The 5,140-nt window shown below is 34.5% G+C and overlaps 1 protein-coding gene across 4 annotated transcripts in view; it reads left to right on the top strand.

The window, feature by feature from the left end:
- LOC106880479 (sodium-coupled monocarboxylate transporter 1) overlaps positions 1–5,140 on the top strand; it is a 177,370-nt gene that overhangs the window by 60,727 nt on the left and 111,503 nt on the right. The window lies entirely within an intron of this gene.

Here is a 5,140-nt window from a genome sequence, read left to right as displayed (position 1 = left end):
ATATATATATATATACACGACAGGCTTCTTTAGTTTCCGTCTACCAAATTTACTCACAAGGCTTTGGTCGGCCCAAGGCTACAGTAGAAGACACTTGCCCTATGACCAGACAAGTTTCCACAAAATATTGCAAATGAAGGACAATGGCGACATGTGTTTACTACTATCAAGCAAGGACACAGTAACATGCATACACACATACATACACACACACACACACACACACACACATACATACATACATACATACATACACACATACACACACACACATACATACATACATACATACATACATACATACACATGCATACATACATACACATATACATATAGATAGACGCATACATATATAAGTGTATATACAGGGTGGAGTGAATAAACTATCACCTAAATTACGCAAAAATGAAAATAACACTGACATCTCATTTTAACACATATATTTACCAAATTGTATAAAAATACCTTGAAATACTAAAGAGTTAATTTAATCAATAAAATCACCATTGGCTTCAATCACAACCCACATACGACTTTGGAATCTCCGGTAAGTCTTCTGGACGGTCTCATTCTAAAAATATACAACCACATCATTGAAATCTCAAAACTATGAGATAGTGCAGGATTAATTCAAAACAATGTGAATAAATAAGCATTACATTTGATAGAGTAATCTGAATGCCAAAGGGTTAAACATTTGCTTAACAAATTTTCTATACTAATATCACTGTGATATACTTAAGCATAATCAACACTCACTAAATATAAACAGGAACACAAACCATAACTATTACCAAACCAAAACAAATAAACATCACCACTCACCTACACTCTTTTGTGAACCTTTAAATACCAATCTTTTAAAAGCTAACACACCTTAATACTAAGCTCAAAACACAGGACTGAACTCTAGGATTTAACCTTCACATTCTCAAAACAAAAGGCAAACATCTCATTAATTTCTAAATAAAACCAGCAACAGCAAAACCATGTAACACATATGCTGACTAACAGCCTTACTAAAATCTTTTGTGAAACCCTTTGACCAGAAGATGACACACTTAAACATACCTAATTACAAAGATATACATGCATGAATAACTTCTAACCATTAGCACTTGCCCAAGTTTGTTCAATTGAAGCTATCTATTCAAGCTTACCACAACATAACATGCAGCGCAATTACTATTCAACAGAACTCAGGTTAGCCTTGAAAATTTTAACTTACCAGAAATAATATAAAGTCAAGATGGACTTAAATGATTTACAGCCCAATGATGGCTTAGGTGACCGAATCTTTGAAGTCATTGTCAATCCTATTCTTAAAGAATAATAAATTTGTACTCTATTGAGTAATCCTTCAATTTAATGTAAAATTGTTTTTACTATAATAAAAATAAAGATTAAGATATATATACTTGGTCTTGACAGCAATGAGCATGGAAAATGCAGCTTCACAAAGATATGTGGATGCAAACATAGGTAAAATCCAAAAAGCCTGATGTGAGATTAGAGGGTAAACTTTGAAGTCTTCTTTAGCTAGGGAGTTGAACTTCAGCTCAAGAAACTCCTCTCACACTTCATCAAAAACATCAGTTACTTCATGCTGAAATGAGTTCCTGATGAATTTCCAAGCTTTTCATCTATATCTGGGAAGTATCTGATGAATTGTTTTCAAGCCAGTTCGATGAGTGATTATTTGTTTCTTTAACTCAGAATCAAGGTTACCGTGAATGAGAGCAGAATCCAAATAACTAAAACTGGCTGTATTTTCCTGCTGAATTCGACATTTCCAGCAGTCAAGTTTGGCTATGAAAGTTCAAAAGGTGTCTTGGTGTGTGAGAATATTGATGTTTTTCCCTTATAGTTTAAGGTTGAGAGCATTCAACACTTCGAAGATGTTCATCAGGTAAGCTAGAGATAGCTGAAAGCCTTCAGAATGGAACTTGTCATGGAGATCTGCCTTCTGTTAAAAAACTAGAAATATTGCTACTTCTTGTAGTTCATAAAGTTGTCCAAGCATGTGCTCCTTTGATTGCCATTGTATGTTCATGCGAAAAGCAATGCTTCATGTTCAGATTGCATATCTTTACACAACAGTTTCAAAAGACGTCTGTTTAAGGCTCCACCTTTAACAAAGTTGACGACCTTGATAGCAACATTCAGGACATTTCTCATTTCAGTAGGTAATGTTCAGGGTGCTTAGGGTGCATGATGAAGTATGCAGTGGGTACCTACAACAGATGGATCTTTTTATCTCACCCTAATAATGACTCCAGACTGCAGACCAAGCATGGCTGGAGCTTCATCAGTGCACACCCCTACAAACGAATCCCATGAAAGTTTGTTTTCCTGAAAGAAGTTTGATATATCACGAAAAATAGTTGCTGCTGTTGTACAACTATCCATAGGGTGAGAGAACAACATTTACTGTACATTATTTACATTCAATGAATATTTGTCCTCATCTTGTTTGTTGTTTACACAACATTTCAGCTGATATACCCTCCAGCCTTCTTCAGGTGTCTTGGGGAAATTTCGAACCTGGGTCCTCATTCCTAAGGTATTTTTCGATGTTATTATTATTATTATTAGTGTTCTTGTTGTTGTTCAGGTCACTGCTTGGAATCGAACTTAGAATCTTAGGGTTAGTAGCCTGCGCTCTTAACCACTATGCCATATGCCCACATGGCATCATTGCTCAAAGTTTTGTACCATATCACACACAGGGGTCTTCTGTGTCACCCTTTTGGAGGGAACAAATCTAAACCAAATATATTCATTAAGATAGTTCTGTTTCTTTGCACTCATTGTGAATTATTTGCTGTGCAGTGGATAGCACAAATATGTGAACAAAAGATAAAGCACATGTAAGGTAATGTCAAGGCCCAAGTTAGAATGCTTGTAGTAAAATGTTCTGAAAAAAAAAAATTGAAACAAATTAAAAAAAAAATTAAAACAAAGTTAAATTAAAAGAAAAGTTATATGAAAAATTTGTACAATAAAATATTGTATTTATTTGTATGAAAAAAAAAAAAATGTTTCTTTAAAATAGAAGAAATTTTGCATAGCTTTTAGTTTTACCTAGTACTTTCTGTAATACTTAAATCTGAATTTTAGTTTAAAATTTGGCTTTATATTACAATTTTTTTTTCTCATAAAAAAATTTATTATATTTTTAACATAAACATTTAATATTAAATATTTTAGTTTTATTAAAATTTTTTATTTTTCCAATCTGTGTTTTAATTTTTTTTGAGACTTTATTAAACTGAGCAACAGTAGAATCTATTACATACATTTTGTTTCATTTCCTATTTTTAGATATATCATACTTTCATCTTGCTAAAATTTAAAAATAGTTTTCAATTTTTAAAATTAAGTTAATATTTCTTAGTGTGCTACTATAATGATTTGATAATGTTTTAAACAACGATACTTTTGGACCAAAAGGAGTGGAAATCCTCGAATCACATACAGTGTGTGGTCTTGGGATTGATATGAGCAACAATGCCTTGTTTCGCATGCATGTCACCAAGATGGTGGCAGTGTGCAGGTGAGTGGCTGAATGGATTCTGGGAACTTTCAGAACAAGGGACCAGGAAAAAATGTTGGTCGTATGGAGGACTTTTGTCCTCATCCATCTGGACTACTGCTCTCAACTATGGTCACCCTACACTGTAGGATTAATTGCAGAACTTGAGTTGGTTCAGAGATACTACACAAGGAAGATTGCATCAATGGAACAGCTGAGCTACTGGGAGAGACTGAAAGAGCTATGACTCACTCGGAGTGAAGATGGGAGAGATAAGCAGTGATACATGTATGGAAGATACTGGAGGGGCTGGCACCAAACTTTGGAATTAAGAGTTATACCAAACCTCGAAATGGACGTCACTGTACTGTTCCAAAAGTTCTGGCTGTCTCATCTAGGGTAAGGACATGTACTGCAATAGCTTGGGATTCAAGGGCCCACAGTTATTTAATGCCTTGCCATAACATCTGAGGGATTTCCAGGGAGTGGGGGTAGATGCTTTCAAGAAACAATTTGACCTCTTGTATCCAAGATCCCAGATGAACCAATATCAAGGCAGGAAACTCAAAAGAGGGCAGCAATATCGAGCTCTTTCCTTCACTAGAAGCCAAACCCATAGAATTGGCCAATTAAAAGGTGATTACAATAGTGGTGCCCCAGCATGGCTGCAGCTTCAGGGCAGAAACACATGCAAGAATAAAAGAATATGAAAACTGTAGATCAAACTTGTTTATAATCTATTAACTGAAAAAGATGTTTGTCTTCACACGATGATAGTATCTAAGCATTATACCAGGGGGTTCTTAACCTGAGTCTTGTAACAAAAGATATAACAAAATAAGGGCAAATGTTAAAGCTACAATTCAGAATTAGTGAGAATTCTGAGGGATATGAAGTAGGGTCAATAAGTACAGAAAATGGTAAGCAGCATTAAGATAGAAAAATAAGAAAACTAAAGGTATAAGTTGATTCTTTTGCATTTTTTCATAAACTTCTCATTATTTAACAATGCTCTCGTTTAGAGAGTAACAAATATAATTAGAGAAATTCCTGCTTTTTCTCGCACACACACACACACACATAGTTGAAATTTATTGAACAAAAAACGAAGACAAGTGTATGAACAACAAGTAAGGGCATTAGTTTGATGCTCAAGAAAAATGCAAAAATCTTTTACATTTCGAACCTATGCTCTTTAATAAAAATGAATAAGAGAAAATAAACAGAGGGAGAATGAAAAAAACTTGTAGATTTCAGTGGTTCAGCATACATACAGGGTGTGATGGGTAAATTTTATACTTTTAATTCCACACATGAACATCGTTTCTTTTTGCTTTTGTCAATTACACAGTATAGTAGGGTCAGTTGGGCACCATCTGTGAGAAAAACAGCACCATGATACAATTCACTCTGCCAGAAATTTGGAAATAACATGCTGTACTACTTGGCATTCATGCAAGTAGCTCCAATATGAACATTTCTGAATGTCTAGGTGTCAATCTGAGGACATGTACCGAGGGTGATAAAAATCAAACATCCAGTCAACATCATGGTGTTTGTAGTGATCACTAGTGATGGCATCATTATGCTTCCATTCATCTTTCC

The sequence above is a fragment of the Octopus bimaculoides genome, chromosome 3 (assembly GCF_001194135.2).
Source record: "Octopus bimaculoides isolate UCB-OBI-ISO-001 chromosome 3, ASM119413v2, whole genome shotgun sequence".
Classification (NCBI taxonomy): domain Eukaryota; kingdom Metazoa; phylum Mollusca; class Cephalopoda; order Octopoda; family Octopodidae; genus Octopus; species Octopus bimaculoides.
The sequence above is the reverse complement of the archived record's forward strand: the minus strand, read 5'-3'. Positions and strand labels throughout refer to the sequence as shown.